General features: G+C 47.7%; 1 long non-coding RNA gene across 1 annotated transcript in view; it reads right to left on the bottom strand.

Annotated features, from left to right (window-relative positions):
• Nucleotides 1-13,372, bottom strand: part of LOC128094734 (uncharacterized) — a 50,978-nt gene that overhangs the window by 20,534 nt on the left and 17,072 nt on the right. The window contains exon 2 of the long non-coding RNA XR_008213038.1: nucleotides 2,625-2,702. This is a non-coding gene — a long non-coding RNA (uncharacterized LOC128094734). The remainder of the gene's footprint in view (nucleotides 1-2,624; nucleotides 2,703-13,372) is intronic.

Here is a 13,372-nt window from a genome sequence, read left to right as displayed (position 1 = left end):
GGCCCCTTTAGAAGACAGTAGCACTTGTCAAGTGAATTAATTACTAGCCTAGAATATTGGAGGCATAAAGAAAATTAACTCCGTGGGTTATAGCTCAGTGTGCCCAGCTCACTGCAGATGTCCCCATTCTTTCTCCCCACCACCTGGACCAGGGTAGTTTCAGCTCAAGAGCATCCCAGAGCTCTCTGAAGCCTAGCTGTGAGGTGGGAAGTTCTCCATCATAGAACCACTAGGTGCCTCCGTGTGGCCAGCATCCTCAGGCCAGAGAGAACCAGAGGCACCAGTCAGCCGGTGTCACAGCCAGGAGCAGCTGAGGCCAACTCTGAAATGGCCTATCTCCCTTCTGCTCCGACAGCCAGCCAGCCTCAGCTTCTTGCCCACTTCTGGCACCAGAGCAATGGCTGCCTGGGCCACTGCATTCAGCGTGGGCCCCAACCCACGAGATTCAATGCCCCAGAAAAGCCATAAAAGTGAAAGAGAGAAAGGGGGGGTCACAGGGAAGGAGAAAGATTCATGGGAACTCGGGGGAAAAAAAAGGCATTTGCTCAAGATAGAGGAGAGATACATGTGTGTCTATATGTCCAACGCATACGTGTGTACGGATGTTGGCATGTGCGTGGCTGCAGGTGTGTGCTGGCTAGTGTGTATGTGGGAAGCCTGATTTGTTATCAGATAACTTTCCTCGATTGCCTAACACCTTATTCATTGAGGTATCGTCTCTCGATTAGGCCCAGAGCTCCCAGATTCAGCTAATGTTCCTCCACCCCACCCCCTTGTCTCCACCTACTAAGTGCTATAATTGCAGGTGGGCTGCCACAGCTGTGCAGAGTTTACAGGTGTTCTAGGCAGCTGAACTCCGCAGGTCACACCTCATTAGATGGTGAACACTTTACCCACTAAGCCATCTCCTCAACCCCAACCCATCCCTTCATGAATTTTTCCCAGACACATCAAATTCATTTCCAGAAACATAATTACATTGTGACCGAAAGGTTCTCATGGTCTGCAAAGGCAGACTGACGTGGTTTGGGTTCCACGCACTGGCATTCACATCCTGTGTGACCTCTGCAGCCTCTCTGAACCTGTTTCCCCCTCTGAGAGATGAGGGAGGCACACGGCCTTGTGCACCCAAGAGACACTCAAAAAGCTGTCAATATCAACTTCTTCTCTCCTCACTCTCCCAACCAGTCTAAGCCCCTCCTTTGGCTGAACTTTGTGGGTGGTGGCTGTGGATTTGATCGTTTCCCCCACATCTCAAAAGCGTCTGGCCCTGGCTAGCAGGCTCAGCTAAGAAATCTATTTATGAGATAGATTTGTGATGAATGTGATAAATAAGTTATTAAACCCAAGCTAACAATCAGCTGAATTCATTCCAAGGAACATGTCTGCCTTCCATACTGCAGTTCATTCCAACAGTCTCACGGTGAGATAACCCAGAGGGAGGAAACAGAGGTGGGGCCACGGGCACGAAGAAGAAGAAGAAAGGGATGCTGCTTTGGAGTATTCTTCTCCTAAGGGAGGAAGAGGGTTAGATACACTCTGTTTATGGACTGCTCAGGACAGTGTAAGGGGGGGGGGGGGGGGGGGGGGGAGATGCACATATAGATGAGTGCAGGCCTCCAGCATGCTCCAGAGAACAACGTGGTGGCAAAGAGGTTCTCTCCCCAGGCAGCAAAACCCCAGTGTTTCAAGACTCTTGTGGATGTGACCTCCTTACTATAAAGTAATGGAGTCTGAGAACGCAACTCAGATGCTTCCTCTACTTTGAAAGTTTGATGCATAGAAACTCTTCCTGCCCAAGACCTCAAGCATTCTACCAAAGTGGTCATGGAGTCAGATATGGTGGCCTGTGCCTGTATTTGCAGCAATTGGGAGATAGAGGTAGGAGAACCAGGAGTTACATAGCAAGCCACAGTCTCAGTGATGATGATGATGATGATGATGATGATGATGATGATAACAATAATACACCAAAGTACTTTGGTATCAGAGTCTGACCTAGGAAAGCTGAAAGGTCAGGGTAGTCAGGGTGTCCTGAACATAAGGCATTAATCAGCAGGAGAGTGACGGCCCCACTGCTAACAGCAGCAGATGAACAACTGTCAAGACTCCTGTGTGCTTCCCCACCTCATGCCAACTCTCCTGAACGCCTCGCTTCCTCGTTCCAGGGCCCCGTTCTATTCCAGAAACTTGCTACGGTTCACATATGGTTTGAGTGTGTCTCCCAGACTTGCCTGTGCTGGAAGCGTGTTTTTCATAAGCTAGTGAGGCTATTGTGAGACAGAGAATGGAGGTGACAGGCTTGGACCAGATTGATGGGGTTCTCACAAGACTGGCTTAGTTCTCACAATACCAGGTTAGTTGCTAGGAAAGAAGTCTAGACTCTCTTCCACACCCTGGCTTCTGTGTTTGCACATGCAGGATCCTAGAGATCACACAGCCTCCAGTCATTTGTTAAGAGATGCTCAAATTTCATCCTTTCCCCAGCCCTCAGAGGAAGATGCTGTTACTCTTTTTTTCAGATGAGGAAACTGAGGCCTGGGAAGGTTAAAAGGCTCATTCATGCTAATGAGTCAGTGGACAGAGAACAGGGATTCCAGGCAGATTTATAAAGCAAAACTTACTCTTTTAGCTGAAGGCTTCTTCCGACATGGTATACCCCAGGAGAGGTCCCAAGAGGCCAAGTTAAGCATGCATGTCCTCTGCAGGGACAGACAACAGACATTTCCAAATGAGACTGAGAGCCTTCAGAAAGGCAGATAAGAGAAGAGACAAGAAAATTCATGATATAGGCCATACCCTAGAGGATTCTGGGAACTGGGAAGGAAAAGTGATCGGCTAATCACTCTCCCTGAAGTTCTATGCATAGGAGTTGTGTCTAGCAAGCTCTTTGTTGCACATAAGAAAAGGCGACTCTGGTTAATGCATCTTCCATGGAAAAGGATGTTTTGGAAGGAGATTGGAACTAATGGAAATCTTACAGATTTGGGCAGAAATCAACAGATACCACCCCCATGTTGACTCCAGAGAAAATGATTGGTGGGGCCCCTGCTGATGGGCCTCTCCATCACCCTGGCATCAGCTCCCTGCAGGTGATGCTGACACTCTCCTCAGTCATCTCTGCAGCGGTGATTCATCTCCAGTGTTCTGTCTTTATATCACTCCTCCACATCCAGGGGTCTAGGAAGCAGCCTCTGGGGAGCCCTGGCTAGGAAAATCATTTGTGTACCTCTGTCTCTGTCTCTGTCTCTGTCTCTGTCTCTGTCTCTGTCTCTGTCTCTCTCTCTCTCTCTCTCTCTCTCTCTCTCTCTCTCTCTCTTCCTCCCACTCTCCCCCCCCTATTTCTGTGATGGTGGTGGTGGTGGTGGTGGTGGTGGTGGTGGTGGTGGTGGTGTGTGTGTGTGTGTTTATTCAGGGTTCATCATGGAGAAGGAACAGAAACGCCAAGGGCCCAGGGAATTGGGCAGGCCTCCATGCTGCACAGCCTCTCCCACAACAAGTGCTGGCTAACACACCCACCTTTAATCTGAGTCCTCCAGGACTCACTGCCACACAGCATAGTGCCTCCAAAGGAATGATGAACAGTCACCGGGAAGACAGGCAAAACACACACACACACACACACACACACACACACACACACACACACACACACATACACACACGCACGCGCACACACACACACCAAAGGGCAGAAAATTCTTCCTCCTCCTCTGAGTTCTTGAGACAAGCCCATCCCATTTCCCTGAGCCTTCCTTCACCCCTCTCTGCCTTCTAGAAAATGACAAAGAAAGGGCACCACTGAGGTCAGCAAGGGGAAGTCACTAACCACACCACTTCCTCAGCTTCTCCCACCGAGATATGTAGCTCGTGCTAGGAGTCAGTGCCAAGCCACCACCCAAGATCAAATATCCATTCATCACTTGCTGAATGACCTTGGTGTGTCACATCAGCCTCAGCCGTGGTAATGTCAAATGTGAAACAATTGCAGAGGGACTTCAGTGACACGAGAATAGCTTGCTGAGCGTTCATGTGGTGTGTACAAGGACAGTTATCACCAGCTTTGGACAAACTTCTCTGATTACAAACTCCACCATTGTTACCTTCGGTTTTATTCTCGACACTGATCTTTCTTTGTCTATAACGTAATGAGCAAGGGCTATGTGCATGCCCTGGTTGTTGGTGGACAGTACCGGTTTCATATGTAACGAAAACATGGAAAATGTCCGATAGAAAAATCACTGAATCTCCTTGTCCCTGGAGCTCCTCCTTCCCCCATGCCTGGATGCTGCATCATGTAACAAACACACCAGGTTCTCATGACTCCTCCCACCCTTTGCCTCGGAATGGAATAAAGGTCCAGGGACAGAGGGAGAAGGCCCCTAGAAGGGCTCAGTGACAGGCACTGCTGTCTCTGCCTTTGGTGGCCTCTGAGAGATTAAGGGTATTGAGAGATCTGCACTCTGCCTTTGGTACTGGGAAACAGCTCCAATAAGCTCCAGCTTTCAGATGCCTTTCAGCCACTGTCAGCCCCAGCCCAGTGCTCTGAAAGCCCTGGAGGACCTAAGTCCCCTTCTCACAATAGAGCATTTGCCTCACCCCATCCAGTATCCTGGAGTCCATAGGATCCCTTCCCGCTGCAGGACAGAGATGAGCATCCCACACCTTGCCTGATTAACATACTGCTCCGTTGCTCCCTCTTTATTAGAAAGCTTGCATAAGAAAACACTTAATAAAGCCATCTTTAGAAGGAATGGAGGCTGATTCCTACGTGGCCAGGAAGACCATGAGGGAGCTGTCAGGTTCCAAGGAAATCGTCCTCACAACTATCCTGCTCTGTCCAGGAGCAGCTCTTCAGCCAAAGCTCGGGGATGTACTGAGCAATGCTGGGAGAGACAAACTGTCCGTCTAATTTGGTCTGATCTCCTCCTGGTTCCAAGCTTGTTCTGAGTTCAGGATAGGGACTTTGTGAGTCTGAAAGTTAGAAGCAATTTATATAGGAGGCTCGAGGAGTCTCCTCTGCCCCACCCACCCCCAGTACACTGGTGGTCCTCACAGAGGGGCCATTCTCAGGGGCCCCACTGGCATCCCATTGTCGAGCAATGGAGTAGGTAATGAGATGCTGATAAATACAATGGCGAAGATGATGATGATTGTATCGTTACTTTTCTAATTACTATAACAAAATACCCAACAAAGGCAACATTAAAAAGGAAGGTTTTGTTTTGGCTTAGAGTTTGGGGTAGAGCCCCTAGTATGAGAAAAGCATTGTGGAAGGAGAGCAGAAACCTGGTCACATTGTGTTTGCAGTGAGAGCCCATGGAGAGATGAACACTGGTACCCAGCTGGGTTTACGTCACCCATATTCAAGGCTAGTCTTTCCTCCCGAGTTAAATCTCTCTGGAAATGCCTTCATAGACATGCTTAGAGGCCCATCTTCTAAATGACTATAGATCCATTCAAGATGACAGTCAAGATTAACCCTCACACTGATGATAACGGCAGTCACATTTGAACACCTCTGCCCCTCTGCCTGCTGAGCTACCTCGCCAGTCCAATGGCAATTACAATTCGCTCTATAGAGTAGTTCCCAATCTTTATGGTTTGACACGCCGTGTTTCAGCTTCGCCACGGTGCAAAAAGCTACGAGCTCTCGGTAGAAAACAAGCTTTTAATTTTGAATTTGTGTCTCTCTCCAGGCTAGTGATATACAGTCTGATACTACGCCTCAACTCAGGGCGATGGCACTGTGTGCGTCACTTCCCTGCTGATGTGATAAAAAACACCATGACCAAGGCAACTTACAAGAGGGATTTATTTTCACTTATGGACCCAGCAGGGTGAGTCCATCATGGCAGAGAAGCATGGCAGCAAGCAGCAGGGATGATGGCAGAAACAGGAAACCGAGAGAAAGCATCCTCGACCACACACAGGGAACAAGGAGGATGAACAGGAAGGAGGGCCAGGCTCTGAACTCTCAAAGCCCGTGCCCGGTGACACACTTCCTCCAGCGAGTCCACACCTCCCCAAACAGTCACCAACTGGAGACCAGGTCTTCTGAGTTCACTGGGGAACCTTCTTCATTTAAACAACCACAGGCAGTAAGCCATAGCTCTCAGTCAGTCCCACAAACCAAGACACTGCAATGTGCTCTGTGGCTGAGCGACTATGGCTGCTAGGTTAGGCACATTCAGCACATTTTTGATTTATGATGGTCTCATTGGAATAAACCTGATAAAGTAAATGAGGAGTTTCTACACTTTTGAGCAGCAAAGGTTACATATATTGTCTCATTAATCTTTCCAACAAGACTCTGAGGAAGTATGGCAGGCAGAATAATGACCCCCAAATATGTTTACACCCTAATTCCTGACATCTGTAAGTATGTTTTGTGACATGCCAAAAAAAAAATCAAGGTTGCCTATGGAGTCAAGGCGACTAATTAGGTAATATTAACAAAATTATTCTGGGTTAGGTGGACAGATCCAATGCTATTGGGGGGCACTTTAAAAAGGAAAAAAAAGGAAGAAGGGCATCAGGATGTGTAAAACAGAGGAAATCAGCCATTGTTGACTTTGAAGGTGGGAGGGGCTATGAGTTCAGGAATAAGAATAGTTAGGAAAGTCAATGTAACAGACTTTCCCTCAATCTCCAGGAAGGAACACAGCCCTGCCACCACATGACTTGGATCAAGTCTGATCCCTTTCAGACTTCTTAAATTTGAATTGTATCTATTTACTTTGCATGTGTATATGCATGCACACACTCAGCTATGTGTGTCTGTGTAAATGTATATGCACACATGTGTGCAGATGCATGCACCTGTGTGTGCACACAGAGGCCAGAAGAGGGCTTTAGGTTTCCTTTTCTGTCTTTCTCTGCTTGTTCCTTGGAGGAAGGGTATCTTTCTGTACATGGAGCTCCACTAGGTTAGAGGCCGATTAGTCCCAGCAATCCTTCTGTCTCCATCCCCTTCAGATCTGGGGTTACAGGTGTTTGCTGATGATGCCCACCAGCTTGCTGTGTGGGTGCTAGGATCTGAACTCCGGTCTTCATGATTTCAGAGAAAGGGCTCTCAACCACAGAACCATCCCTCCAGCCCCCACTTTCAGACTTCTGATCTGAAGAACTGTAGGAGAACAACTCTTTGCCATCTTAAGTCACTAAATCTGTGGCAATCCATCACAGCAGTGATGGGAAATAAATATATGTGGATACTCTATAAGCCTAGTTCTGGATGAGACAATAAGGCTCCATACTGAGCAATTTTCTAAGGTCACATGGCTGGGAAGGGGAGTAGGAAAATGGGAATTTGTACTTGTGCTGGCTATTCTTGGTTGTCAACTTGACTGCATCTGAAACGAACTAAAAAGCAAGTGGCTGGATACACCTGTGAAGGATTCTTTTCTTAATTAAACCATTTGAAGTGGGAAGACACACTTTAAATCCAGGGCTTTGAGGTGGGAAGACACACCTTAAATCTGGGCCAAACCTTCTGCTGACAACCTATGTAAAGGACAAGGGAGAAGGAAGCCTTGAGCTTTACCTGCTTTATCTCACTGGCAAGTCCATTCCTTCACTGGCATTACAGTCTACTTCTCCGGGATTCCAGCATATAAGGAAAACCAGCTGGGACATCCAGCCTCATGGACTGAACAACTACTGGATTCTTGAATCTTCTATTGGTAGATGGCCATCATTGGATTAGCTAGACCACAGCCTGTAAATCATTCTAATAAATCACCTTTCTATAACTAGGTTAGGTAGATGATAGATAGATAGATAGATAGATAGATAGATAGATAGATAGATAGATGGATGGATGGATGGATGGATGGATGGATGGATGGATGGATGGATAGATAGATAGATAGATAGATAGATAGATAGATAGATAGATAGATAGATAGATTCATTCTATAAGTCCTGTTCCTCGAGTCTAGAGAACCCAGACTAATACAGTACCTATGGCTGTCTGGCCCCAGACCCAGAGCTTTTTTCACTGTACTGTGCTGCCTTTTGATGGGAGCTACAGTGTGCTCTGCCTGTGAGAATACACACACACACACACACACACACACACACACACACACACACACACACACACACTGCACACCTATCATCTAAGAGTCCCACAGTTGATCCATGAAGTTGACACCATTAACTATTTTGCATATGTAGAAACTGGTGACTCCTAGAGCTGAAGGGATTTTGTCACATCTTACATGGGACAGAGAGATCATTTCCATAAAACCAAGCAAATTTTATCCATCACCATGTCTTGTGGCCTACTCTGCTGTGGACGTGAAAGGTCTAGGACAACAGAATGAGATGTTACACAATATAGCTGTTCTGTAATGTGAAGGAAACATCTGGTGACATTTCCCAGCCTCAGCCTCTGCATCTCACTCCAACACCTAGATCACAGCATTCCAGAAGCCATGAAGCAGGGTCTCAGTACTCTATCCTTGCTTGTGACGGCCCAAAGGAAAAATATCTCATCTGCAGCCACTAGTCTGGTGGTATCTAGATGGGGGATTCTGGTTCAGTGGTGCCTGTGACTTTCTAGTCTCTCTCTTCCCATACTCACAAGCAACTCCTTAAGCCTTTCCAAGAACAAAAGGATCTCTGCTGACTAAGTCCCTGCACTGTTGCAAAATCCACCCCAGGATGAGAGGCACAAGCAAGAAAGCTGTAGTGACAGAAAACGATGATCCTGAGGTGGCTGTCCTGGTGACCACTATGACAGATGCAAGGTAGAGAGTGGATCAGTGTGAAATCCCCAGTGGATGACACTGTTCAGTCTGCTGGTCTCTGCCCTGGAAGAATGATCAGGATGCCCATCCATTATCATCTGGCCCAGAGGGAAAGGCTCATCTGAAAAAGGTGTCCAGGCAAATGCTGCTCCTACATACTGTGTATCCACGGACCTTCAAGGCTCTAATAACTGTAGCTAACTAGAAAGAGATCCTCTTAGTCATCATAACTGGAAAACCTAAGCTGAAGAAATAATTATTGGTTTTTGGCTAAGGCCATGGATTCTCTAGACAAGGAGAGGTCACAGGAAAGAGTATCATTGCTCTTGCAGAGAAACAAGCTCCCAGCAGTCCATGCTGCACCCAAAAGCCTGCTCCTGGCTTTTCCAGTTGGATACCATGGGCTCAGCCCTCTGTGGCCCTCATTTTGCCTAAGTGGTCCTTGTCATTTGGTTCTGGTGATTTGGGTCTGCTTCTGGCAAAGAAAAGACAGGGAAAGTAGAGGCATCTGTTTTATAGGAGAGAAAGCTCAAAGATATGCTCAAAAACAGGAGAAAATCCTAAACACCTCACACCAGGACCTACTTAGAGGGACAATTAAGAGAGAAAGCAAAGATGACAGTCTTACTGATGGTGGCCAGGCCAAGAAGAGGAAGAGATAAAAATACTTCAACATCCATTCACTTACCCACCCACCATATAATATACTCCTACTTATGTGCTCAAGTCAAGCAAGTTCATGAAAGGCAGGGCCTTCTCTTCCATGAAACACCTGCTGTGCTTCCATTTGGAGGGAGGAGGCCAGCTCTGCCTTCATTTTTACCCTGATAGCTTAAATCCCATTAGTCTAGTCCATCGTTTGGAAAACAGATAAAATGGGCAAAAGCCTGAGGAGACTAAAAGGCCAATACTAAAAGTTGCCATGGGTTCACTGGGGTCAGGGGACATTCTTTTCACCATCAGGGCTTTGGAGGCAAAGGCAAGCAGAGGGATGGCCTGAGTGAGTGGAGAAGGTGGCAGCTGTAGACGGAGAGATGCTAAAGAAGAAAGAAAAGAATGCGGAATAAGCAAAGGTTTGGGGGAGAAAAACAACAGTCAAAGAAAGAATCAAGTGGAGAGGAGACGGTCGGGGAATTTGTTTGGTGAAGTGTCCACCTGAGAACCAAGTCATTGGTGAAGCAGAGGAGAGACTTCGCGATAAAGGATACACGGGCATGAGGAGCACAGACCACTACACTTCATCACAAAGGAATGGGCGCTCACCAAGGCTTTAGCAGCAGGAATCTTCTGAGAACAAGTCGGAGGCCAGGTTACTAAGATGATGAGTTAAAAATTATTATTACTTAACAGACAGCACTGGCAAAGCAACTATGTTTATAAAAACAGCATCAGAGCTTCTGGGTGAAGGGCGGGGATCCTGAGGGTCTGGGCAAGAAGGAGACCACAGGAAAGAATTCAGGTCCTTGATAAACGTAATGCTTGGAAACATACAGAAGAGAACGATGGGAAGTGGGGAGAAGGCTGGAAACCTACTGGGAACTTAGGGTGTCAGAAATGGCTGAGGGTAGAAAGGAAAATATTCCATTCCAGTCATCTGCTAGCAGGAGCATGATGTTCCACCCTTCAGTGTGCCCTTGGGTCACCAGGGACATCTATTATGCACAACCACCTCCTGTGAGCCGTATTGGAGTAGTGTGATATGTAAAAATGATGTGTCAAGAAGAGCCTGGGCCCTGCCTCTGGGTGGTAATCAAGGGAAAGGCTGAGAACTCTGAATAGGAACAGGAATTGTGAACCATTTCTTCTCCAGTCAGATCTACTGGTGACGAGGAACGCCTTGGAAATTCACAAAAATCAGGGGAGGAACCGTCCCACAAGACCCAGCTGGGACCTGAGGTCTTCAGACACTTATAAGTGTCTCAAACTTACACACACAAAGTGAAACCATCTGCAAGTCTTATCAAAAGCGTGAATCCCCAAGCCCCAATCTCTAAGGCCTTAATCTGGGAGGACTGGGCAGAGCCTATGAATTTGTATGTCTAATAAGTTCCTCGTGTTTGCTTGTGTTGCTGATCTGAAGGGCTCACACTGACTAGCCCTTAAGACGCAGGGTAACCATGGCCCTGACACCAACATCCGGCTCCTTCTTGCCTGCATCCCCCTCTCACGCCAGCAAGCTTAGTGCTTTTACAGCATGGGAGGGTCCCATGACACCCAGACTTCTCCATTACCATGGGCTTCTATCACACCCAGGAAATCAGAAGGACCAGAGGGAAGGCGGTTGCCATGGTTAATATTGTCAACGTGACAGGATCCTAAGAGACACACCTCCCACCATGTCTGTAAGGGAGTTTCTAGATTGGATTAATTGGGGGTAGGAAGACCCTCCCTAAGCATGGGTGGCACCATTCAATGGCCTGGGGTCTTGGACTGTTTGTTTGTCTCTTGACTTACCATCTTCCACCTGAGCTGTGAGCACCATGAAAGCAGTGTCTAGCCCATTAGTAGGTGCTTAGTAAATGTTTGGTGGGCGGAGTTGTCAGTGAAACTGCCTCAAGGTCTCAAACACGGCTTTTATACCAAAGTGGGTAGGGAAGTGAGGGCTGGAGGTGGAAGCAGCAGAGAGGCCCCGGGGTCAAGAATTCCCCGCTTCAGCCTCTCATGAGTCCCTATTTTCCCAGCCTCTTCTTTCCCTTTGTCAGAGCTTCCAGGTATGCCAGGCTCTTCTTGCCGGCTCAAGACCTAAGAAGCTGACTCTGCTGGCAAAGATGGAAGATGCCACCTCGTGGGAAAGAGGCTCTGACCAATAATAAGTGGAGGCGAAGGAAAGGAAATCACATCTCCCTGGAGCGGTGACGGAGGCCGTGGTAGAGGAAATAATGCAGAGCTCCTGAGGGAGGCTCCCCAGGTCCCCCAGCCCTTCGCCATTCTCCGGTTCTGTCTCCCTCCCCCACTACCCGCCTCCTCCTTGGAACCAGTGACTAATTGCATTGCCTCTCCCGTTGACTTGCGTCACCCGGCAGAGAATGTGTGGTTGTTTTTACAGCTTATTCTTTCAGGGATTCTAAGTGACATTTTTTAAGTGCTCTTCCCCTGCTTTGGAGCAGCGCAGCCTCCTCTGCTCTCTCCCCCTCAATCCCTGTTTCTCTCCCCCTCGCTCCTTTCCCTCTTCCGGGGGCTGTCAGGAAGAATAAGACGAGCTCAGAAGGCAGGGGAACAGCCCCAGAAAAGCAACCAGAAGGCTTCCTTGGGCTCTCTGGTTTTTGAGAAGATCCCAACAGGACAGAAGCCAATATTCTCCACCACTGGCTACCTGCAAGAGATAACCCACAGTGGTGAAGAGTCATGCTGGGAAGCTCTTCTCCCTCTCATCCACCCTCTCCTCTTCCTTCCATCCACAAACATTTTCTAATACCTGTTAGTAGAGAGCAGAAACTAAAACAAACTGTATTTCCCTCCTAATGGGTGGGAGGCACTGGTGATGAATCAGCCGACTAGTACAAATGCACATGGGACCATCCTGAAGGCTATTGGAGCCATGATAACGCATGAGTAGACAACACTAAACCTAGCCTGCAAGAGACAGGACGGTCAGAGAAGCTTCTAGGTGGCAATGCTACAGAACAAGGATGAGATGTTACAGACAGCCACCAAAGAGTGCACAGAAATAATGAATCCCATGATGTCTCCAACCCCCTTCTTTTAGATATCAGCAAACCCTCTAAATCAGTTTCTTGAAGTCTGATACAGGTTAAAACCACTGTTAGAGGTGAATATGCATGAGTTCTAATCCAGCCAAACTAAATAAGAATGCACAGGCTTGAAGACAAAAATTGGGGGAAAAAATTATAATGGCTTGAATGCCTTGGGGAAAAAATGTGGGAGTGGGACTTTGAACAGCTTGTGTGGAACTGGAGATGGCTCAGCGGTTAATCACATGTACTCCATACCTCTGTTTCACAGAGCATTTTCAGTTCCCAACACCCACGTTAGAAGGTTCACAACTGCCTATAAGCTCCAAGTTGATTCAATGACCTTTTCTGGCCTGTGTGGGCACCTACACTTACCTGTACATAATTAAAAGTAAAATCACCCAGGTGTGGTAGGCACACCTTTAATCCTAGCACTGGGGAGGCAGAGGTAGGAAGATCTCTGCGAGTTCAAGGCAAACCTGGTCTACCTATCGAATTCCAGGACAGACAGGACTACACAATGAGACCTTGTCTCCAGGAAAGGAAAAAGGAGGGGGAGGGTGGCTAACAGCTCATGAGCACTAAGCCAGTCATTCTTATCTGGGACTGACTCCTGAGTTTCCTCCTCTGTAAAATGGGAGAGTTGGGCCAGATCACCCTCTGACCACCACCCCTTCTGGTGCTGCAATTCCAGTGTCCAAGATTCTCTCCCAGCATCAAGGAGATGGAAACAGCTCCACGAAGGAGTGTTGTGAAGTGAAAGGGGCCACGGGCTTGGAACATGAGGCCCGTGTGTGAATCCAGCCACTTACTATTTGAAGGGACCTTGGGCAAAGCAGAAAAGCTACTTGGGCCACAGCCTTCTCAGCTGCAAAGCACAGAGATGGGGAGAGGGTGTCATGGTTACCTGTCAGGCTAGACTCT

This window comes from Peromyscus californicus, unplaced genomic scaffold (genome assembly GCF_007827085.1).
Source record: "Peromyscus californicus insignis strain IS unplaced genomic scaffold, ASM782708v3 Scaffold_4__1_contigs__length_199733344, whole genome shotgun sequence".
In the NCBI taxonomy this organism is placed as follows: domain Eukaryota; kingdom Metazoa; phylum Chordata; class Mammalia; order Rodentia; family Cricetidae; genus Peromyscus; species Peromyscus californicus.
This window is presented reverse-complemented; position numbering and strand designations above follow the sequence as displayed.